Source organism: Schistocerca gregaria, chromosome 2, assembly GCF_023897955.1.
Source record: "Schistocerca gregaria isolate iqSchGreg1 chromosome 2, iqSchGreg1.2, whole genome shotgun sequence".
In the NCBI taxonomy this organism is placed as follows: domain Eukaryota; kingdom Metazoa; phylum Arthropoda; class Insecta; order Orthoptera; family Acrididae; genus Schistocerca; species Schistocerca gregaria.
Window position 1 is genome coordinate 909469757 of NC_064921.1, and position 25953 is coordinate 909495709.

The following is a 25953-nucleotide window of genomic DNA, read 5'->3' on the forward strand; positions in this document are numbered from 1 at the left end:
ATGTACGCCATTCTCCGACCGGCAGTGCGACCATATCGGCAGCATATTAGCGAGGCATTCGTCTTCATGGATGACTATTCACTCCCCTATCGTGCACATCTCGTGAATGACTTCCTTCAGGATAACGACATCGCTCAACTAGACGGGCTAGCAAGTTCTCCAGACATGAACTATATCTAACATGCCTGGGAGAGATTGAAAAGGGCTGTTAATGGACGACGTGACCTACCAACCACATTGTGGAATATAATCCGAATCGCCTTTGAAGAGTGGGACAATATGGACCAACAGTACCTTGATGAACTTGTGGATAGTATGTCTTCCCGGGTTAGATTCCCGGCGGGGTCAGGGATTTTCTCTGCCTCGTGATGACTGGGTGTTGTGTGATGTCCTTAGGTTAGTTAGGTTTAAGTAGTTCTAAGTTGTAGGGGACTGATGACCATAGATGTTTAGTCCCATAGTGCTCAGAGCCATTTTTTATAGTATGTCGCGATGAATACAGGCGTGCATCAACGCAAGAGGACGTGCTACTGGATATTGGAAGTACCGGTGAGTACAGCAATCTGGGCTACCACCATTGAAGGTCTCGCTGTGTGGTGATACAACATGCAATGTGTGGTTTTCATGAGCAATAAAAAGGGTGGAAATGATGTTAATGTTGATCTCTATTCCAATTTTCTGTACAGGTTTCGGAACTACCAGAACCGAGGTGATGCAAACCTTTCTTTGATGTGTTTACATTCCAGAACCTTTCTTTCATTTCTATCATCGTTTCTTCGATGTATAGATAGAACAGTAGTGAAAGTCAATTTCTTTATCTTACAGCCTTTATAATCCTAATTCTTCATTCTTGGTTTACCACTCTTATTATCCCCTCTTGACTCTTGTATGTTTTGTATATAACCCGTCTGTACCTAGAGATGACCGCTGTTTTTCTCAGAATTATGAATATCTTGCACCATTTTACATTACCGAACCCTTTTTCCATGTCGACAGAACATATGAATGGGCTTTGATTTTTCTATGTCTCCCTTCCATTGTGAATCTCAACGTCAGAATTGCCTCTCTAGTGCCTTACCCTTTCCTAAAGGCAGACTGATCATCATCTAACAGATACTCAAGCTAATTTTCCATTATTCTGTATGTTATTCCTGTTAGCAACTTGGATCTTCGATAATTCTCCTTCTTAGGTCCAGAGTGTGATGGTATGTCGCCAGACGCATATATTCTACAGGCCAACGCTAATAGTCGTTTGGCGTCTCTTCCTCCAATGATTTTAGAAATTCTTAGAATGTTATCTATCCCTTCACCTTTATTTGGTCTTAAGTCTTCCGAAGTTCTTTTAATTTCTGATTCTAATACTACATTCCGTATCTCTTATAAATCGACTCCAGTTTCTTCTTCTATCACATGAGACAACTCCTGCCCCTCATAGAGGCCTTCATTGTACTCGTTCCACCTATCCGCTCATTTTTTGCATTTAGCAGTGGAATTCCGGTTGCAGACTTAATGTTACCACCCTTGCTTTTAATTTTATAGAAGACCGTTTTGACATTTCTATATGTTTTCGATTTCTTCACATTTTTCTTATTTAGCTATTTCGTCTTAGGTTCCCTGCACTTTCTATTTATTTCATTCCTCAGCGACTTGTATTTCTGTATTCTTGAATATCCCTGAGCATTTGTGCACTTTCTTTTTGCATCGATCAATCGAAGTATTTGTTTTGTTACCCACGGTTTCTTCACAATTATCTTATTTGTTCCTGCGTTCCTCTTTCTGACTTCTGTGACTGCCTTTTTTTTAGATATGTCCATTTTTCTTCAACTGTACTGCCCACTGGATTAATCCTTATTGCTGTATCTACAGCCTCAGAGACCTTCAAGTGTATCTCGTGATTCTTTAGTACTTCTGCATCCCACTTCTTTGCTTATTCATCCTCTTTTACTAATCTCTTAAACTTAAGCCTAGTCTTCATCACCACTACATTGTCATCAGACTCTCTGCGCCTGGGTAAGCCTTATAATTCCATATATGATTTCGAAATCTCTGTCTGACCGCGATATAACTGAAATTGGGCCGTGTGTGGAAAGCGTCCGGAAAATTTTGGTGTTGTTCGTCTTTGTACCTTTCTGGTTGAATCACTGGTTGTGTAGTATCTCTTTATCAGACTGGCTTGTGGTGCGAATGTGGTCCGCGAGGCAGCCTGGTTTGGACAGCGAGGGACTCAAGAGTTAGCAGCAGCACAAGCAAGGTGGCAAGCGGGACCGTGTGCTGGGAGCGGCCCGCATACCTGCTGGAAAACAACTTGGGCGCACCTGGAGCGACGGCGCGGCCTAGTTGTAGTTGAGGGAGCCGTTGCTTGGAGAACTTTAATGTGGAAGGGAGCGTGAAAGAGCTCATCGGCTTCACAATACTGGTATTGGCCGTAGGAGATCGGCGGTTTAGACACTGGTAGGAGGTCTGTACAGCCGTCACTATACTGTTCTGCGCCCTGTTGCGTTTACACATTGGTACTGGATAACTCCACATCAGGTTGAGTGGCTTTATTATTAAGTACTTGCATATCTTGGACATTTACTTGTTCGTCTTCCAAAATTGTAATTGTGTCTGCTATGTAGGGCGCCAATAGTTCAATTATTTCGTAACTGGTCATTCCTTCGTTTTAACTGTTCAAGTTACAAGGTTGTCACTGAGTTTGGCCCCTTGTGGGGACCATTATTCGGTATGTATTTGGGCCCCCAGTTGTAATTGATTTCAGTTTCAGGTCTTATCACGCTATTTTAATGATGTGTGTAATAATCATCAAGCGGTGTTGCAGTCTTTCTTCCTACTTCCGTGCTTGTTGTGAAAATAGGACGACGAAATCCGCCTTATGCAATATACCTTTTCAGTTTTGTTTTACCCAGACATGTTTCAGCGCTTTCTAGCTACATTCAGAGTGTTATTTTTTATTTTCTTACTTACATGACGTTATTGGTCATTTTGTTGGTAGCTAGTCTGATGCAAAATCTACAGCTTTACATTGCTTTGATGTTGTAGTGCTTTCTCATATGTTTTTGGCTAGGTGAATAGGCTGATTTCGTGATCTATGGTCGCTTGACACTGCACCTTCTCCGATTTTTCAAAACATAGGCAGTTTTGCCAGCGAAAACTCGTAGAACGTTATCGTTTCGTTTGTTATTCAATCTTCAGTCCCTTGGCAGTCCCCTCTCGGAGATCCGATTGGGGGCTACTCCGTAATCGTTTGCCAATTGATATATCGTCATGACAATTTTTCACTTACAGGCCACGTGTCTTGTGGATATACATTATGTGTCTTTTATGCATGATACTTGTACGAAATATATTGCCACGGAATATGTTGGATGACCTATGACAACTGCATCATGCAGTATATTGGACAGATGGGTAGAGCGTTTCTCATTAGGTTCACGTAAAACCTAAATTGTATGCGAGCATGGATTGAACAGTTAGTTTGAAATATGTATATCCGTCTGATTGCCTCCTTAGCAATTTCATTATCGTTCTAAATATAGACAAATGTTCGTTCTTCATTATACTTCCAACGTCGACCTTGTTGCTCAAATGGTTCAAATGGCTTTGAGTACTATGGGACTTAACATCGGAGGTCATCATCCCCCTAGGACATCACACACATCCATGCCCGAGGCAGGATTCAAACCTGCGACCGTAGCAGTCATACGGTTCCGGACTGAAGCACGTGAAACCGCTCGGCCACCGCGGCCGGCGACGTTGTTGTAACATAAGACATGAGGGAACCTAACAACTACAGTCTTTAGTGAAGTGGTGGTGGTGGTAAGTTCCTATGGGACGAAACTGCTGAGGTCATCGGTCTACAATTAGTGTCAATCGTTCTCATAGAGTAGATGATAGCGCAGGCTACTACTCAGCCTTTGGCTTTTGTTCGTTCCTTATTACCGTTCTATTTACAATTTTAGTATTGCTCTCTTGCTCTATTTTAGGAAACATAAACAATAACACATCTGGCGACTCTGCCTCTGGCGGGAAGTGTGAATTTGCATACACAGGAGCCCGACTGGCTTACTTTCATACTAATTAACTCGCAAACGGCTCAAGGAATCGGATTTTTCCTTAACAATTGTTTCTCAATAATATCTACTCTGCAACACCCTAACAATATTTTCAGACTGTCGCTGATCATTTTGTGTAGCCTTTTGCATAATGGCTATTGGTTTACAAGTGCTACTTCCTTTCAAATGTGTTTGTTGTCCCAGTGTTATCTATGCAGAAATCGACTATCAAACTCTCATTTTCTTTCAATATTTTTTCATATGTTGTGCCACTTCCTAGTATGGAGCATTTAATTGCCTAGTGCCAAGGCAGCAAAAAGACATCATAAGGAGAGAAGTGCCATAATTGCGGTGGCCATGCTCAAAGAAGGAAGAAGACATGTTCAGTGTGCAAGAGTACTTATTCGGGAAGCTGCTAGCGCAGAAAAAGTTAGCCAGTCATCTACCAAGCAGTTCGCCTACAGTTACAACACGCAGCCGCCTATGCTGGGGTACACATGTAGATGTCTTAGCATACACACCACTGGATCTCCCTCTGCGATGCTACCGCCGCCGACAGCTGCCCTTCTAGCGGAACACCTGCATGATCCCAGGCTGGGAGCATCCTGGTTTCTCTCTTGCTATATGCCAGTTCCTGAAAGCTATTATCACAGCCTAGGGCGGACACAAGACTTTGACGTCAATCATGCTGAGGGCTATGGTTGACGACTACCATACCCTGGGCTACATTCCGGAGCTTGAGGCAGACCGGCCACTTGGTCCGGGCAGTGATACTGCAGCTATGACCCTTCATCTCAGAGAACTATATCCGTCCTGCTAACTCCAGGAGGTGACGCAACCATTCCCTAGGTATACCTGCTTACAACGGCTTGTTGAGCGCAGCAGCCAACTACGTGATTCCGGGGTCGTCGGCCTCTCCTCCATTGGTGATCACATCTCTCTAGCTAATATGACTAAAAGTCTATGTCAGTTAGTGATGTCTTATTAGTGGTACCCCCGCTCACTTCCAGTCACCATCACACCTTTCAATCCACATCTCAACGAAATTGACATTAGCATAACAGTACCCTTCACCACAACAGAGTCACAACATCTGGCCTTTTCTTTTTGGATTCTTGTCTGAATTCTAATGCCATAACCTTAATGACAGACGCGATGTCCGTCCGAATATCAGCCGATGCCACACTGAAAACTATGCAACAAGAACAGCATAGTCAGGAAACAGCAGCACCTAAGTTACTGCGGTATTGGCTTATATTACTTACTGTGACGTCACTTCAGTTGCCTGTGTTATATACACACCGTTTAGAAAGTAACTCCGAAAAAGGAAAAGCAATTGACAAGTTCGTTTTCATCAGCAATCGTTGACTCGGTAGCTATCGAAGATACATCTACATCTAGATCTAGCTCCGAAAGCCACCTTATGTTGTGTGGCGAGGGATACTTCGTGTACCACTGTTAATATCTCAATTTGTCTGATCCGGGCGTAGATGGTTCGCAGCGAAACTCCACTGGGGTATTAAGGTAACTGATAAATATGGTGCGTACAGTGGTCAGTTTAAATCAAACATATGACAGTCACATTAAAGAATCAGTGGATTGTCTCACAAAATACAAAAATAAATCAATAGATTCTTAAATAGATGAGGTAAGAAAAATTTTTGATGGTGCTGAGCCACAGCCACGCAGCAAATTTTGCAAGAAAGCACTGCCATTTGACTGTGTATTGCAGCAGTTTCTTCTCTTTGTCATTGTTCTCGATAATAGCCTAATATTCGAAATCTAGATGACTGTTCAGAAGGAATGTACAGTAAAAAATAAAAGAGACATAAGAAAGGATTCATCCCTCGGAACGATGTTGCAGCTTAACCACAGGATTATTTTCCACTGCCAGTTTATTCAGATGTAATAAAACTTACTTTGAATGATGGCCTCGCACTGGCTGATATTTACACATGGTAAAGAAAATAAGAAATAAAGTAACTGACCTAGAAGACCAAGCAGACTCTTCACAGACAACGACGAATGTAAACCAAATGCATTGTGGCAGTGCACCAAAATAACAACAAAATAAAATTCCTGAAGTTCAATAAGTTCTTTCAGCACTATACACAATAGCCTATTCACCACTCTAGCAATCACTCTTCAAATATTTTTGAAGTGGCAAACTGAAACAATTACTGAGTCCCGAATATATGCACATCCTAATATCCCTGTCGCCGAACTTTCTTTTATACACAGGCAGCTCGCTGGCCATTCAGATCTCACCAAAATCCATACGAAACCAGATACGAACGTCAAGAGACAGAGGTATCCACTGCTTGGATATTTAACACTTCAGTCACTTGACTAACTACAACGGTCAATTGAGTATCCTGAAGTTTAGCCAACAATCTACTAAATACAGCTTTTTTATGTATTATATACATGCCATACACATGTTTTGACGATTTTCAGACAGATATTACTTCATTACAGGTCCAGTTTATGGAATAATCAACTGTAAATTATAATTTATACATTGCAAAAATGGAACGACAATAGCTAGTCAGACAAGCATCTTTATTCAGCTTGGTGCTTTTGCACTTCTCAACTCAAATATCCATCTTACAAAAATTGACTTACGTTGTGTAAATATTCCTACTACAGAAAAGTAAAAATTTTAAATAATTTGGCAAATCATCTATAGTTATGCTAATCTGTCGTGTATCTCTGGAGAAATGTTAGTTTTGGCACTCAAGTAATAACTATTAAATAATTTACTTGTAAAATTTAGATTCTTTATTCAGTATTAAAATAAATAATTTATTTTATAGTTGACGTCGAGAAATATCCAATTGTGTGTCGTACGCATATGAAGTGAGTCTGTAGCTTTTGTTACTGTTACTTTTGCCGATAGACGTTAATAACTTTGTTGGTATGTATTGAACAAATGTTGTAAGAATTGCATTGAATTTGCGTTTTCAGTTCGATTTTAGCGCTGTCGTTGGATTTGTAGTAGCTTGTCTGGAAGTGATTTTAGTATTTATAGCGAATATTAGCTGCTTTAGGTTTAGCACAGTCAGAATTTGTTCTATTTCTAGTGTACAAAAGCACGCGGTGAAACAGGATATCTTTAGTGCCGTGAGAGTTTCAGCCTCTTTCCCCCCAGCGCTCGGCTGGGCATTACCACACCTCTTCTCATGCTTTCTGCGGCAACTTAGAGATCTTACTAGCACTCACGCAGCTATCTCACCTAGACGTCTTGTGGCAATTTTCAACCTACATAATGTTCAACCGAATCTTCCAGTCTAGAATAATTTATACGTAACGGATACACCGCTCTTAACGTTACAACAGGAGGAGTAATTGCTGGTAGGCCTCCGTGTGGGATCAACTCCCTCTATTTTTGACTTAAAAGTAAACCATATCATGATGCAGAACGTCGTTTGCTGCATCTGCCACTGAAGGCGGCTCAAAATCTCCGCTACGCTTCCGTGCTTACTAAATGATCCTTCTTGGAAACGAGCTATTTCCCTTTGGATTTTCTCAGTTACCTCTATCAGCCCTGTCTGGTTCGGATCCCAGACTGACGAGCAATATACAGACGTAGGAGGAAATCCCTTGTCTACATTCGGGAATGACGAATAGCGGTAGTCACTTTGTAATGCAGAGTTATTATTGTGTTTCATTTGGGTTGTTTTCGTTTTTGATATTATCCAATGTTAAAGAAGTCCTGAACTTCTGCGATACATGTGAAATCATACGGAGTCGAGCGAATTACTACAGTCGTGTGGTGCTCACCGTTTTAATTACGCAATACAGTTTTCAAATTTTGAGGCTTCAGGTAACAACGGAAAAATGTGTAAATACTTGAAAAAAAATGATTCAAATGGCCCTGAGCAGTATGGGACTTACCTTCTGAGGTCATCAGTACCCTAGAACCTACTTAAACCTAACCAACCTAACGACATCACAAACATCCATGCTCGAGGCAGGATTCGAGCCTGTAACCGTAGCCGTCGCGCGGACCCAGACTGTAGCGCCTAGAACCTGTTTTATTATTGAGATACGAGGTTTTTCTTCTAAGCTGACGATATGACATGTCTCCTGTAATCTAGGATATTACAGTTCTTTCATACGCTGATTTCGGTAAGTATTATACAGCTTTATCTACATAATCATGTTCATACTTGCTTTGCAAACAAATATTAAATACGTAGTTACCACTGTGGCACAAGTTATTGTTTCTTCCCTTTCCATTAGCGTTTGGAGTGCTGGAAAATTAATTCATTAAATACCTGTTCAAGCTACAATTAGTCTAATTTTATCTTCACGTCCTCTACGGCAGCGAAGTAGTAATAATAAGCTGTAATAAGCTGTCACCTATTACTAGATCGTAGGCTTTCTCGAGATAGTTGAAGCATCTGACAATTTAGTTTTTTCTATATTTCCTTGAGGTCTTCCCTATTAATCAAGCAAACCTCTGATAACGCGAACAGCCTTCTTTGTATAAATTATATATATACTGTGTTAGCCTTATTTTATATGGGTCCCAAACACTTGAGGAATGTTCTAAGGTGGGACACAACAATGACTCCTGAACAGACTCTTTTGTAGGCTTACTGCATTACCCCCAGTATTCTGCCAAAGAATCACAGCCTACCAGCTGCCTTTCCTACGGATGAAGATACAGACCCTCCCACTTCGCATCTCCATAAATTGTGATTCACACATACCAGTATTCGTATGTGTTTGAGTGACTCCAATGTTGTGATTTACTGATATCCTACATGACACGACTTCGGTGTGTTTTGCGAAGTGCACGGTTTTATATTTTTTTACACTTAAAGGAAATTCGCAGTCTTTGCACCTCTTTGAAAACTTGTCGATGTTTTACTGAGTATTTTTGCAGTATTTCAAAGAAGGGTTAACTGGCTTAATAGTTCCTGCCAGTTTATTAAAATAAATGTCAACTGCAAGAAGCTCAATATACATTCTAGGGACGCTCTTCAAGTTACTTCTAGTTGTTTAGATGACTCCCTAGGGAAGAAATCTCTTGTATAAACGTCAGACAGCCTCTAATAGCGACGACTATTTCTTATTGGGAACGCCTATTGTACTAACACGCTAGGTAAAGGTACTTCGAAAAAGACCAAGAAGAGGTGATACCAGAGAACATTGAACAGGAACTAGTAGGTCATGGTAGATAATACGTCTGTAACGTGTCTCAGATGTCATGCCTTGACTCAGTAGATATATTAATTAAATTGCGTCGCCGTTAGTAGTCATGTATGTTAAAAAAAGTTACCTTTAGTGAAGGCATTGTTTCATGCGAAAATATTTACAGTTTCTCATTTCGAGGTAGAATACTAACGTCTAAACCCCATTAGTCCACAATTTAGCTCGCTAAAATGTTACAGTACTCAACTTCCTTTTTAATTATTTTAATATTTTTAATTATTTTAAATTTTTAGTACACTTGTCACAATGTTCTAATACATTAAGTGGTAGAACGATTGCTATTATTGACTTCGAAAGCTTTTCTGAATGTTACTTGAGACTGTTATTACCCTACTTTATTATAAATAAAAATGAAATGGCACGTGCCAACTTACTTCGTCCACTGTGCAGACGATAGGTTTAAACCACTTACGATACATACGGCGATGCATGCAAGTTTTATTTTCTTGTATGGCTTTTCCTTAAACCCCCAAAAGGGACTATTACGGAAGAAAACGTCGTATTGCGGAGATTTTCGTCCAAAGAATATTTTACTTTTTTACTTCTGAAAATCGGCACTGCTCAGTACAGCTATGAATACTTTTTATGTACTGAAAAAAAACCTTCTCAGTTTCCTTAATAAATGGATTTGATAGTCATAAATGGATTTAATAGTCATGCACATGTTAGAAAGACAACAGTCTATAGCGAGAGATTTAATATTTGAACTCATTCTTCATGCAGTAAACTCATTCGCTGTCTAAATTTTGCTGCAGCGTGGGTCATTGTTTTTCCTATAAGGTAGGTACTGCCTTAAGATGATGAAAACATTTAAGTATTTTTTATTTGGTGTATTCAGTATCTCAAGGCGAGTTTCTTTTCCCAACAGAAGATCAGTTGTTTAACGCTAACGATTATACAACACAGAAAGGAGTAAATGGATACGGAACGCTCTAGTTATGCATAAAAGTGCATCATTCTCTTAATCCACTTCTGTTAATGATACAAAATACATACAGTCACGCATTATCTAATTTTCACGGTGCAGTCACGTTGAAATTACTAGCAGTCCCGTTTTTGAAAATATAATCATTATTAGTCGATAAGGCCACACAAAACAATGACTTGACATTTATTGTCTGCCGAAAAATTAACAAAGCAATTTTATGAAAAGCTTCATTATGACAACAGAGACTTGTTTTTTTAACACTCATTCACCTCCTGATATCAGTAATGCCTAACAGAGCAGCTCATATTAATTTACGCTAATGACGAGGAAGAGCATTGTATAGAACAAATTGGGAAATTACGAATCAAGAGAATTGTTTTTAGCAGCCTTGAATCTTGCATTTAAGAAGAAGAATTATTTAACAAACCGCAGCCTCTTTCACGTCCAATTTACTTTGCAAATGAGAGTGTTTCTAGAAGTAGCTGGACAAACACCGCTAGTTCGCGGAACATTTATATGGAAAGTTTTGACAGTGTTACATAAAGAAAACTTCTATGTATAGTTCACCACTACCAGCTTCCCTGCTTCTGGATGACCTTAATGAGGTTTATGTTTATTCATATCCAACTGAAAATAGTTCTTCAAACCTGTGGGTAGACATATCGAAAGACATAATTGCATTTTAGTACCTGAACACTGTAAAATAGCGTAGTCTCCTTCTTCCGCCGAGCAGTGTGTCAGCAGAGCACAAGTAGCAGCATTACTGCATTTACTAGGCAATATTGTATTTTAATAACCGTTTAAATTTTGTGTCGAATTGTTTGTGCTCTCTGTAGATAAGTTCAGACTTTCTTTGCACAACAGTTTTTACCATGGATGGGGACTGCGAATGCTGTATTCGGATGCGGGCTGAGTTGGCATCCCTTCGCTCCCAGCTTCGGGCAGTGTTTACTTTGGTCACACAGCATGAGGCTGTTGCCAATGGGCATCACTGTGGGGGTCCGTCCGGGTGGGGGTTTGTCGGGGATGACCAGCTCGTCCCACGCATCACCCGATCGGACTATGGCTGTGGCTGCACGGAATACTGCCCACATTGAGGCTGACCCCTCACCCGTGGTAGAGTGGGAGGTTGTCTCGAGGTGTAGCATGGAGGGAAAGACATTCTGTAGGGCTGAACGGAAGATCTCTCCAGTTTGTCAGACGAATCGGTTTCAGGCTCTGTCTCTGGCTGATACTGGCCTTCGGCCGGACATGGTTGCTTGTCCTGATCCAGAGGTTGCACCTTAGTCTGCAAGATCCGGGCGGGCGCAGAGAGTGGGCTTACTGGTAGTTGGGAGCTCCAACGTAAGGCGCGTAATGCGGCCCCTTAGGGATATGGCAGCAACAGAGGGATTGAAAACCAATATACACTACGTATGCATACCGGGGGGAGTAATTCTAGATGTGGAAAGGGTCTTTCCAGATGCCATGAAGGGTACAGGGTGCTACCATCTGCAGGAGGTCGCTCATGCCGGCACCAATGATGTGTGTCGCTATGGATCGGAGGAGATTCTCTCTGGCTTCCGGCGGCTATCTGATTTGGTGAAGACAGCCAGTCTCGCTAGCGGGATGAAAGCAGAGCTCACCAACTGCAGCATCGCTCGACGGGACTGACTGTGGACCTTTGGTACAGAGCCGAGTGGAGAGTCTGAAACAGGGGCTGAGACGGTTCTGCGACCGCGTGGCACGCAGATTCCTCGACTTGCGCCATAGGGTGGTGGGGTTTCGGGTTCCGCTGGATAGGTCAGAAGTCCACTACACGCAGCAAGCGGCTACACGGGTAGCAGAGGTTGTGTGGCGTGGACTGGGCGGTTTTTTCGGTTAGATGTCCTCGGGCAAGTACAGAAAGGGCAACAGCCTCAAAGGGTGCAGGGCAAAGTCAGGATATGCGGGGACCAAGTAGCAATTGGTATTGTAATTGTAAACTGTCGAATCTGCGTTGGTGAAGTACCGGAACCTCACGCGCTGATAGAAAGCACCGAAGCTGAAATAGATATAGGTACGGAAAGCTGGCTGAAGCCAGAGATAAATTCTGCCGAAATTTTAACAAAGGCACAGACGGTGTTTGGAAAAGATAGATTGAATGCAACCGATAGAGGCGTGTTTGTCGCTGTTAGTAGTAATTTATCCTGTAGTGAAGTAGAAGTGGACAGTTCCTGTGAATTATTATGAGTGGAGGTTACACTCAACAACCGAGCTAGGTTAATAATTGGTTCGTTTTACCGACCCCCGACTCAGCAGCATTACTGGCAGAACAACTGAGAGAAAACCTGGAATATATTTCACACAAATTTTCTTAGCATGTTATAGTCTTAGGTAGAGACTTCAATTTACCAGATACAGACTGGGACACTCAGATGTTTAGGTTGGGTGGTAGGGACAGAGCATCGAATGACATTATACTGAGTGCACTATCCGAAAATTACCTCGAGCTATTAAACAGAGAACCGACTCGTGGGGATAACATCGTGCACCTACTGATAACAAACAGAACCGAACTTTTGGACTCTGTATGCGAAGGACAGGGAATCAGTGATCATAAGGCCGCTGCAGCATCCCTCAATATGGAAGTAAATAGAAATATAAAGAACGGGAGGAAGGTTTATCTGTTTAGCAAGAGTAATAGAAGGCAGATTTCAGACTACCTAACAGATCAAAAGGAAAATTTCCGTTCCGACACTACAATGTTGAGTTTTTATGGAAAAAGTTCAAGACAATCGTAAAATGAGTTTTAGACACGTACGTGCCGAGTAAAACTGTGAGGGACGGGAAAAACCCACCGTGGTTCAACAACAAAGTTAGGAAGCAACTGCGAAAGCAAGAGAGTTTCACTGCAAGTTTAAACGCAGCCAAAACCTATCAGACAAACTAAACGATGTCAAAGTTAGCGTAAGGAGGGCTATGCGTGAAGCGTTCAGTGAATTCGAAAGTAAAATTCTATGTACCGACTTGACAGAAAATCCTAGGAAGTTCTGGTCTTACGTTAAACCATTAAGTGGCTTGAAACAGCATATCAAGACACTCTGGGATGATGATGGCATGACACGCGTAAAGCTGAAAGAATAAACACCTTTTTCCAAAGCTGTTTCACAGAGGAAGACCGCTCTGCAGTTCCTCCTCTAAACCCTCGCACAAACGAAAAAATGGCTGACATCAAAATAAGTGTCCAAGGAATAGAAAAGCAACTGGAATCACTCAACAGATGAAAGTCCACTGGACCTGACGGGATAACAATTCGATTCTACACAGAGTACGCAAAGGAACTAGCCCCTCTTCTAACAGCCATGTACCTGAAGTCTCTAGAGGAACGGAAGGTTCCAAATGATTGGAAAAGAGGACAGGTAGTCCCAGACTTCAAGAAGGGCTGTTGAGCAGAAGCGCAAAACTATAGACCTATGTCTCTGACGTCGAACTGTTGCAGAATTTTAGAACATGTTTTTTGCCTTCGTATCATGTCGTTTCTGGAAACCCAGAATCTACTCTGTGGGAATCAACATGGATTCCGGAAACAGCTATCGTATGAGACCAAACTGGCTTTATTTGTTCACGAGGTACATGCCATTTTCCTTGACTTCCGGAAGGCGTTCGATACAGTGCCGCACTGTCGCCTGATAAACGAAGTAAGAGCCTACGAAATATCAGACCAGCTGTGTGGCTGGATTGAAGAGTTTTTAACAAACAGAACACAGCATGTTGTTCTCAATGGAGAGACGTATACAGACATTAAAGTAACTTCTGGCGTGGCACAGGGGAGTGTTATAGGACCTCTGACTTTCAAAATATATATAAATGACCTAGTAGGTAGTGTCGGAAGTTCCATGTGACTTTTAGCGGATGATGCTGTAGTATACAGAGAAGTTGCAGCATTAAGAAATTGCAGCGAAATACAGGAAAATCTACAGCGGATAGGCACTTGGTGCATTGAGTGGCAACGGACCCTTACCATAGACATATGTAATGTATTGCGAATACATAGAAAGAAGGATCCTTTATTGTATGATTATATGATAGCGGAACAAACACTGGTAGCAGTTACTTCTGTAAAATATCTGGGAGTATGCGTGCGGAACGATTCGATGCGGAATGATCATATAAAATTAACTGTTGGTAAGGCAGGTACCAGGTTGAGTTTCATTGGGAGAGTCCTTAGAAAATGTAGTCCATCAACAAAGAATGTGGCTTACAGAACATTCGTGCGACCTATATTTGAGTATTGCTCATCAGTGTGGAATTCGTACCAGGTCGGGTTGACGGAGGAGATAGAGAAGGTCCAAAGAAGAGCGGCGCGTTTCCTCACAGGGTTATTTGATAACCGTGATAGCGTTAGGGAAATGTTTAGCAAACTCAAGTGGCAGACTCTGCAAGATAGGCGCTCTGCATCGTGGTGTAGCTTGCTGTCCAGTTTTCGAGAAGGTGCGTTTCTGGACGAGGTATCGAATATATATATATATATATATATATATATATATATATATATATATATATATATATATTGCTTCCCCCTACTTAAACCTCCCGAGGAGATCAGGAATGTAAAATTAGAGAGATTCGAGCGCGCACGGAGGTTTTCCGGCAGTCGTTCTTCCTGCGAACCATACGCGACTGGAACAGGAAAGGGAGATGATGACAGCGACACGTAAAGTGCCCTCCGCCACACACCGTTGGGTGGCTTGCGGAGTATAAATGTAGATGTAGATATAGCTTCGTGGAAGTCGCATTCTAAATTCCACCATGGAGGCAGATGTTATTTTACTATCGACGATAGGTAAGCCCCGTCTGATGCCACAGCCCGTAAGAATGATGGTCGCAACAGTTCGAATATATTTCAACAGCCCACTTCTAAACAGCATATTCACTCTGATTGCGTTAGAGAATTAAATTGACAGTAGCTTTCACAAAAATATCTTCTGGCGCAGATGACCTTACACTCTCAAGCAACATTTTTGATATTTCAGATAAAATTTGTGAAACCGCTCATAGTAATACTTTTAACATCAATACAGAAAAGCCTAAGCCATGAAAGCAAGGCCGTAGGATGTCTGTTGATATATCATATATCGCGTATATTTCTCGAGCAACCTTCCCTCCTCGCACATGTATGTTCCAAATCTGCCGCTTGAAGATTCGAATCGTAGCGTGTGACACGGCGTTGTGTGACCTAACTATGTCGATGCCTGAGAAGCAGCGTGCTGTAATGTAATTTCGAATTCGAAGAATTCGCATACACGTGGAGCACCCTCCCCGGTCGATCACCCTCCATTCAGTCCCGAATACGTTCCATCTGATTTTTATCTGCACCCAGAACTTAAAGAAAACCTTCGAGGTCGTCGCATTGTTAGTGATGAAGAAGTACAAGCAGAGATGTGGTTGTGATTCCGACAACAAACTTTCTACTGTGACGGTATAAACAACCTGGTTGGCCGTTGGAGGAAATGTATTCATCGCCAGGATGACTGCATTGAAAAATAGACATTTGGACCTGAAGAATAAAGACGTACTGTGTTAATAAAGTTTGTTGCATTTAAACAGCTTCCAAGATATTTCGCATACAAAAGTTGGAGGCATTGCGATTGAGCACGCACTCGTATATGTCATTTCACCGAATAAATTAGGACTACAGATGATCAAAGCCATTCTGTGCTATGTAAGTGCATTTCCGTCTCCCTTTTAGAAATTTACACGTTGTTGTCAGTATTCGTGGGGTACAAATAGAAATACACTATAAAATGCCTAATTTGTTTCTCATTATTCCTATTTTCTCTCTCTCATCTATGTGCCATGCGGCTTAGAGACCAAAGTAAATTGATTGCCACAGTGATATTACTGTGTGTCGTCTTTAAGTCTTCGTTTTGCATAAGCCGGTGTACTGCTTCTTAGTTCTTCTGTCTGCCACCGGCGAGGACTTGTTGAATTATGCATGAAGTAATTAGATGAAACCTTCTGCACAAGCGAATCCTTCCCACTTGAAATTTAAAAATAAGAGTTAAATCAAGTACAAATACGATAAGAATATCTTAAGAGCATTATATAAAATGTAAAAATACTACTTCCCGTCAACAGACGTTAATCAGTTACCATTTTACAACTCTGTTTGATGTTGGTATGTGTAAGAATTTCTGTAATTATCACAAACAGCATTCAGAAACGTTCATAGATAAGAAATACGAGGGTGAGTCAAATGAAAACCTGAAATGTATTTTTAAATATTATTTATTGTGCAGGTACAAAGCCGTATCACTTTTCATCATAATCTCACCCTCGCTCAATGCAAGTCCTCCAGCGCTTACGAAGTGCATAAATTCCTTTTGAAAACAATTCTTTTGGCAGTCCGCGCAACCGGTCATGCACCGCGTAGCGTACCTCTTCATCAGAACGGAACTTCTTTCCTCCCATTCCGTCTTTCAGTGGTCCAAACATATGGAAATCACTTGGGGAAAGGTCTGGTGAGTATGGTGGATAAAGAAGACACTCAAAATGCAGGTCTGTGATTGTTTCAACTGTTGTACGGGCAGTTTGGGGTCTTGCATTGTCATGTTGCAAAAGGACACCTGCTGACAGCAATCCACGTCGCTTTGATTTGACTGCAGGCCGCAGATGATTTTCTAGGAGATCTTTGTATGATGTACTGATGACAGTGGTCCCTCTATGCATGTAATTCTCCAAAATGACGCCTTTTTCGTCCCAAAAGAGAGTCACATAACCTTCCCTGCTGAAGGTCCTGTTCGAAACTCCTTTGGTTTTGGTGATGAGGAATGGCGCATTGCCTACTCGCTCTCTTCTTTTCAGGTTGGTGGAAGTGAACCCAGGTTTCGTCCCCAGTAAAGATTCTTGCAGGGAAGCCTTCTCGTTCAAAGCACCGAAGAAGATCTTCACATGCATCAACACGTCGTTCTCTCATTTCAGGAGTCAGCTGCCGTGGCACCCATGTTGCAGACACTCTGTGAAACTGGAGCACATCATGTACCATGTGGTGTGCTGACGCAGGACTAATCTGTAAACGTGCTGAAATGTCATTCAGTGTCACTCGGCGGTTTTCCCTCACTATGGCTTCAACTGTTGCAAAGTTCTGTGGAGTCACAACTCGTTGTGCCTGACCTGTACGAGGAGCATCGTCCACTGAAGTCACACCATTTGCGAACTTCCTACTCCATTGGTAGACTTGCTTCTGTGATAAACATGCATCACCGTACTGAACCTTCATTTGTCGATGAATTTCAATAGGTTTCACACCTTCACAATGCAAAAACCGAATAAAAGAACGCTGTTCTTCCCTGGTGCAAGTCGCAAGTGGGGCGGCCATCTTTATACTAATACTGTGATGGTATGGGTGCATTTGCACTATGCTGCCACCTACAGGCCATTCTGCACGCTGTTTGTAGCAAGCTTACCAACCTACAGGCTAACGGCGCGAAATTTCGATTTGTTATTACAAATGTAAGGTTTCTATTTGACTCACCCTCGTATAACACGACTCACTTGATACAGCGATGAATGCCAGCTAGTGCCACTATGTATGGATCTGCTCAATTACTCAAAGATTTTTCTGATAAATTACTCACGTTACACTCAACATCATGCAAAGTTGTACTGTAATGAAACCGCAAAGCTCTAATAAAACCTATACATTCATTAGGTACAGGAGAAAACTAATACCAGACTGTTTCATCATGTACAAGAGAAAAGTAATAGCAGACTGCTGCGTATCTCATACTTTTCTTGCTTAATGAGGCATTTCTCAAAACAGCGTGCAGAATTGTAGAAATCTACGGACACAGTCAAACCTTAGAGTGTACCAAGTAACTGACGTGTCCAGTAGGTTCCGTTAATAGATCTATATCTAGAAACTACAAGTCAAAATATGCATGCAGAGATATGACCTACCATCGAACACACTAATACGAAGCTGATTAGACTGCTGTGGCTAGAACAGTGTGATAACTCTAGAGATTCCAGTCTCAACTTAATGGATCTACACTGCGAAGTCTCAGACACACATACAGTATTTGAATACTGTGGCAAGTAAGGACATAGCAGCTGTAAATTGCTATGTCACAAAAACATAAGAATTAAACCAGCACAGGCAATTTTAATTTTAAAAGGGTATTCAGAACACTATAGAATGTTTGACTATGTTGACGGAGCCGTAACATCACCTCGGCTTGCACCGATTCGTCGCTATCAAAGTGAAGTTATCGAATGGGATCTTAAAGTTTTGGAAACAGATGAAAATCGAATGGGACCAAATCGGGACTCTAAGGAGGATGGTAGATGACAATGAACCCAAGCCGTCGGATTATTGCAGATGTCGTAGCGCTAGTGTGTGATCCGGCATTGTCATGCTGAAGCAGAGGTTCCTCCATTTGTTGACGAACTCTTCGAATCGGAACTCGATTACACCACGCAGCGTCACACGCACCAACATACTTACTTTACAAACGGCCATGTTACAGCGCTACAATTCGGTATCCTCTAGCAGCAGGTTGTTGCAAATACGTAGAAATTAAGAAATAAGACATAGAATGGTAACAAATGCGTGTCATAAACGAACCAAAAATGTAGGGTGTTAATAACGTTTTTTTATTTATAAACTTTCACAGTTTCATGTAACAAATTCGGAGGATTTACTTTCCAGCACGCTCTCGTAGATTAAATAAATCGTAGTATGAACTAAATCAGAAGGAAAAAATTTCTATTAACTAACGTTCCAATAACAATGAAACTTACATGAATAAACATTAAGTTATTAGATAAGAACAAGCAAGAAGCCACTATAAAAAAAACACTATGAAATAAATAGGCAACGATAAAAGATGCAGAAATGTAATTTAGAGAACACCGCACAGCTGGCTTCAACAGATAGTAAGATCCTGAGAAGCAAAGACCGCACAGTTAATACCGACAATTTACAAACCTGGCTCGAACCTGATAGATACAAAGAAACCTTAAACTGTATACATGTCATGACCTTATATTCAATAAAACAGACTGAAATAAATTTTGTATTAGAAGGCCCATATTGCTTTAACGAATAGTGGAAAACTGAACTTGAATTTATGCTGAGTGCAAAATGGGTTACAGGATCGACTCATATAATATTTATAAATTAGCAATAGGGTTCAAAGCAATAGACATAGATACAGTGTGATAAAATAAGTTTACCATTGGAAGCTCCACTGGCAAAGTCCTCTCGAATAATACTGGGGTAGACTTAGGCCTAAAACGTTACAGTATATAGAACACGGCACAGTGAATAGCTCCGAATACTAACTCGTACAGTCTGCTCATTGATGAGACGTCTCAGCAAATCCATTTTGCCCATGATTTCCGTAGACAGCAAACATCAGACACAGTACCAAGGCCGTAATCCACCAAACATGTTTCTGAGGCATGTAAACTGAGAGAGTAGCAACACGCACTATCACTCTGAGAGATATTCATTTCCTACAGTTGTCCGTGGTTAAAGACTGAATGCTTGGGGTAAAATATTTTCTGTGATGTCTTCTTTATTCTAGTGTTATCCAAAGTTCGCAAGAAACTTCGTTATCGAATTACAAAGCGATTTGTAAAAAAGCATCTCTGGAAACCATTCACAGCGAGACAAAATTAGTTGATATCTAATTTCAACGACGGCCTAACAGTCATCATGGAAAATATGGTAGTTCGCGAACTTGAGATGGGACCAGTCCGTTAAAACTTCTGTAGGAAAGAGGAAGAAGAGCTCATCGAACGAGCAGAGCACCAGATGACATAAGCTGTCAAAGAGGCTGACAGGCCACGAAGGAGGTGGAAAAGGACCTCTTTTTTAGGTGTCATGACTGCTCCAAGATCCATGGATCACTTTACAATAAATATGTTTAACTTGACTACGAAAAACGTAACCCGAAGCTTTAAACGGTTTTTCTCGAAACTGTGTTTCTCAAATTGGCGGGAAACATAAATTGGGAATGTACATAAGATTTTGATCGGAATTTGATTCCGCGATTCTAAATTGAATTCTCCATCAGCCTATGCAGCTGTTTTGTGATATTTCCAAAAGTTTATTTTCACACTTCTGTCTCGATTTTAATTATTTATTTATTTATGCATTTATTTTACCTGGCAAGATTAGGGCCTCCAGGCCCTCTCTTACACCTAACCAGGCATACTCAGATTGAACGAGTTACAGTTTCTACATAACATTAAGGACATATAGCGTGTTATGCAGTATTGATGTTAAAGAAAAAAATAGATATTATAACAGTAGCACAATGATAATTATAACAATAAAAAATAATTATAACAATCAAGAATAATAATGATAATAATAATAATAATAATAATAATAATAATAATAATAATAATAATAATAATGACCATGTATATGAAAGTAAACGTACTTTTCTTTTGTGAATGTCAGTCCCATTGTTAGTTGGGAATTTTCTCGTTATGTTCTTGCAGCTTGTGAGTTATTCTCATCGAGCAGAGACGTAAGACGATAGAATGGGGTGAAAGAGACATATATAAGAGGTAGATATGTTAGAGGAAGAGAAATAGAATGGTAAAATTCGAAGCTGTGTTGGAGAGGAAAAAGAAAGAAACGGAAGGGGCACAACAATGGTGGCTATACCGTCCCTAATATGTAAGCTTTTAGTTTCCTCTTGAATGTTGAGTAGTTCTGGATAAGACGCAGATCACAGGGGAGCGCGTTCCATAGTCGTATGGCTGAGATGGAGAATGACACGGAGAAAGATCTTGTGTTATGTAAAGGTACAGCCAAGATGATAGACGTATCCGATCTGGTGTTGCGATTGTGGAATGTAGATAGGTGTTTAATGTGAGAAGATAAGTATTGGGGGCACCGGTGGCTAAGAATTCGATGAAGTAAGCACATCGTGTGGAGATAGCGTGCCTTATGTGGGCGTATCCAACCTAGCTCGGATTATGAAGGACTGATATGATCATACAACCAAATATTGCACACGTATCTAACGAAAGCATTCATCACTAGCTCGAGGCATCTAGAATTTTCACTATTTCTGCCGTGTTGAACTACACTGCTGGAAATGGAAAAAACAACACATTGACACCGGTGTGTCAGACCCACCATACTTGCTCCTGACACTGCGAGAGGGCTGTACAAGCAATGATCACACGCACGGCACAGCGGACACACGAGGAACCGCGGTGTTGGCCGTCGAATGGCGCTAGCTGCGCAGCATTTGTGCACCGCCGCCGTCAGTGTCAGCCAGTTTGCCGTGGCATACGGAGCTCCATCGCAGTCTTTTAACACTGGTAGCATGCCGCGACAGCGTGGACGTGAACCGTATGTGCAGTTGACGGACTTTGAGCGAGGGCGTATAGTGGGCATGCGAGAGGCCGGGTGGTCGTACCACCGAATTGCTCAACACGTGGGGCGTGAGGTCTCCACAGTACATCGATGTTGCAACAGGACAATGCACGTACGCATGTATCCCGTGCCACCCAACGTGCTCTAGAAGGTGTACGTCAACTACCCTGGCCAGCAAGATCTCCGGATCTGTCCCCCATTGAGCATGTTTGGGACTGGATGAAGCGTCGTCTCACGCGGTCTGCATGTCCAGCACGAACGCTGGAAATGCCATGGCAAGCCGTTCCACAGGACTACATCCAGCATCTCTACGATCGTCTCCATGGGAGAATAGCAGCCTGCATTGCTGCGAAAGGTGGATATACACTGTACTAGTGCCGACATTGTGCATGCTCTGTTGCCTGTGTCCATGTGTCTGTGGTTCTGTCAGTGTGATCATGTGATGTATCTGACCCCAGGAATGTGTCAATAAAGTTTCCCCTTCCTGGGACAATGAATTCACGGTGTTCTTATTTAAATTTCCAGGAGTATACATCGCAGTAGTAAAGATTAGGCAAGACTATCTTCAGCAAAATGATCATGAAAACCACTGCACTGCAAAAGCACTGTTTTTTAAGAACCAATCTGATTCGAATTATTTTCATTAAAATGAGTTAGGGACCACCGGTGCACATTTATCTTTACACATTTGTATTACGTTCAGCATTTATGTCTGGAGAGTTGCGTAATTTGAATTTGTTACTGTGTTAATTGTTAAGATGGCGGCAGACAACTGATAGAGACTTTCTATTGTTAGACCAAATAAGTAAGTATTTGAAATGATTATTAAATTCTATAAACTATACTTTCATATTGTGCACTATTTAAACCTCATGAAGCAAACATTTGATTTGTTTCTAAGAAAAACACAGACAAAAACGCGATACAAATCGCTATCATCAATGGCTGCGCTCCTTGCAGCGTAAAGAAATAATTAACACAGATAATGCTCAATGAGAGAGGAATTACAGTTACAAATAATTATTCACTAATGTTTATAACAATAATGCACTCTATTTTCAAGTAATAATTAACAAATAATTACAATTTCTTAACAGACCTCAGTTTGATATGCGTCTTGCGTGCTGAACCTACAAAAGCCATCCAACAAAAGGTAAAAACAAAGGAAGACAAACGCAGATCATAAAAGGGATTTACAAGTACCGTTGTCTTTGTATAATACACATCGATATGTCTAATTACATCATAGGGTCTTATATAAATAATTAATTCACTATTTTTTCATATGTCAAATAGACAATTTTTATAACTTTAGAGGCATAATTTCTCTCGTCACACTGTAGCCAGAAATTTATCTCGTGGTTGTTACACCAGGGCAGCAGTCGAATATTTTCTGTATCCAGAAAAGCCCGTACAGGACCTGCTACATGCGGTAGTGCATTATCCTGCTGAAATTTTGGGTTTCGCAGGGAGAATGATGGAGCCACGGCTCGTAACATATCTGAAATGTAACTTCCACTGTTCAAAATGCCGCCAATGCGGACAAGAGGTGACCGTGACGTGTAACCAATGGCACCCCATACCATGACGCCGGGTGATACGCCAGTATGACGCTGACGGATACACGCTTCCACGGTGCGTTCACCGCGATGTCGCTGACCACGGATGCGACCATCGTGGTGCTGTAAACAGAACCTGGATTCATCCGAAAAAACAACGTTTTGCCATTCGTGCACCCAGGTTCGTCGTTGAGTACACCATCGCAGGCGCTCCTGTCTGTGATGCAGCGTCAAGGGTAACTGCTGCCATGGTCTCCGAGCTGATACTCCATGCTGCTGCAAACGTCGTCGAACTGTTCGTGCAGATGGTTGTTATCTTGCAAGCGTCCCAATCTGTTGACTCAGGGATCGAGACGTGGCTGCACGATCCGTTACAGCCATGCGGATAAGATGCCTGTCATCTCGACTGCTGGTGATACGAGGCCGCTGGTATCCATCACAGCGTTCCGTATTAGCCTCCTGAACCCACCGATTTCATATTTTGCAAACACTGATTGGATCTCGACCAACTCGGGCAGCAATGTCGCGATACGATAAACCGCAATCGCGATAGGCTCCAATCCGACCTTTATCGAAGTCGGAAACTTGATGGTACGCATTTCTCCTCCGTAGACGAGGCCTCATAACAACGTTTCATCAGGCAACAGCGGTCAACTGCTGTTTGAGTATGAGAAATTCGTTGGAAATATCACTCAAGCCAGCACGATGTAGGTGTCGTCACGGGCACCAGCCTTGTGTGAATGCTCTGAAAAGCTAATCATTTGCATAACTTAGCATTTTCTTCCTGTCGGTTAAGTGTCGCGTCCGTAGCACGTCACCTTCGTGGTGTAGCATATTTAATGGCCAACAGTGTATTTATTGCTGTGTGTCATGACCGTATAGTAAACGAAACTTGTGGCTATCTTCAAAGAACTTCAACTCCCCACAGTCCTTTGAGCATTAACGAACTACTTATTTTTCCCTATAGGGCTTTTATCCGTAACACCCACAAGGTAATGAGTAAACACTCGGCTAAATAGCTCGAGCGTTGAGTTGCGAGTTTATCATGGGAGTGTGGGCGCTCAAGCAGCCACAAAACCGAGTGGGAGAGGCGGCGTCTATTTCTAGAAGTTCCTCTCTCCGACGCGCGCAAACAAAGAGCGCTGTTTGCAAATGGGCGCGTCCGTAATGGAGCGCCGTCGAGCACGCTGCGAATGTTGAGGCCACAGCACCGACCCTACAGCGTTCGCCACGGCCGCAGAGCAAATACAATTATTATCTGACGGCTTCGGTACTCCGGCCTCCTCCAGAGAGCCCTATTGTATCCGATATTGCCGAGCCGCGTATCCTCCGCAGGAATCCTCTCTGCTAATGCACCTGGTGGCCGCACTTTACAGTTGTCTGTGGTGCCACCTTTCAGGGTGCGTATCGCATCACAAGAGCACTGCATGAGCTTCAAATTTGTTCCTATCGAACAGTGACGCATTACATTATTACAAATCTTATGAACCACATACAGAAATGCTAATAAATGAGAACTATGATGAATGTAATCGATTATTGCCTACTTTGCTTACTTTTTTCCAAAATTCGGAAGAAGTAATGCACCCAAGAGTAGTCGCATATTTAAGTGGAAACAAATAACTTAATATATCACAGTTTGGATTCCAGAAGGGCTACAAGACAGAAAATGCCGTTTACACATTCACACACCAAAGCCTTAAATAATAATATATCACCAATCAGTAAATTCTGCAATCTTCTTAAGGCGTTTGATGATGTACACCATGTTACTCTCTTACAAAAACTCAAATTTTATGGAACTGATTGCTTTCGTACTGCTGGTCTGAATCATACTTAACAAACAGAATACAAAAGTTAGTAATGAATTATTCAGACAAAATCGAAAAGGCAGAAAAATTTAGTGACTGGGGATAAAATAATCACAAAGGCAAACCCACAGTATTCAATCTTTGTCCTCTCCCATTCCTTATTATGTGAATGACCTTCCCCGTAACAGTCAACAAGCAAGACTGGTACTTTTTGCAGTGGCGATAGTGTTATAATAAACCTTATTAGAGAGGCCACAACAGAAAAGTCGGCAAATGACATTTCCAAGGAACTGTTAAGGAGTTCACTGAAAATACGATCTCCTTAAATTTTGGGAAAAAAACACTCTACATACAGTTCTGTATATAAAAAAAACAGAATGATACTAGAACTTATGAGCAGGAAGAAGGATAGCATGCTGCAAATTTTCATGGTGTAGATACTGATGAAACTAGAACTGGAAAAGAATGTTAGTAAACTTCTAAAACAGTTAGGTTCAGTTTCTTTTGCCTTCCCGTAATTTCTAATGGTGGAGACAAACATCCTGACATTATTTTCCACATTTCCACTCGTTAATGTCTACCGAAACTATTTTCTTTGGTAACTCATCTATTAGAAAAAAATCCTGACTACAGAAAAGCGAACAGTAAGAATAGTATGTGATGCTCACGCACGAAGGTCATGTAGGTATCTTTTCAAGAGCTACGCATTTTAACGGCACCGTCATAATACGTACTCCTATATTCGCTAGTGAAATTTGCCATAAACAACCATTAGAATTTCAGAACAGCGATGTAAATATCAACAATACTAGAGGTAAAAATGACCTTTACTATCATTTGTTACCTTTATTATCCTCAATTAAAGCTGTCAGTAGCTCAGAAAGGAATTCAGTATGCAGAAACAAAGTTATTTATTGTTTCCCGATAGCATAAAATGTTTGACAGGTCGTTTTAAATGTAATTTAAAATCATTTCTCCTGGACAACTCCTTTTCCACTGACGAATTTCTACTTAA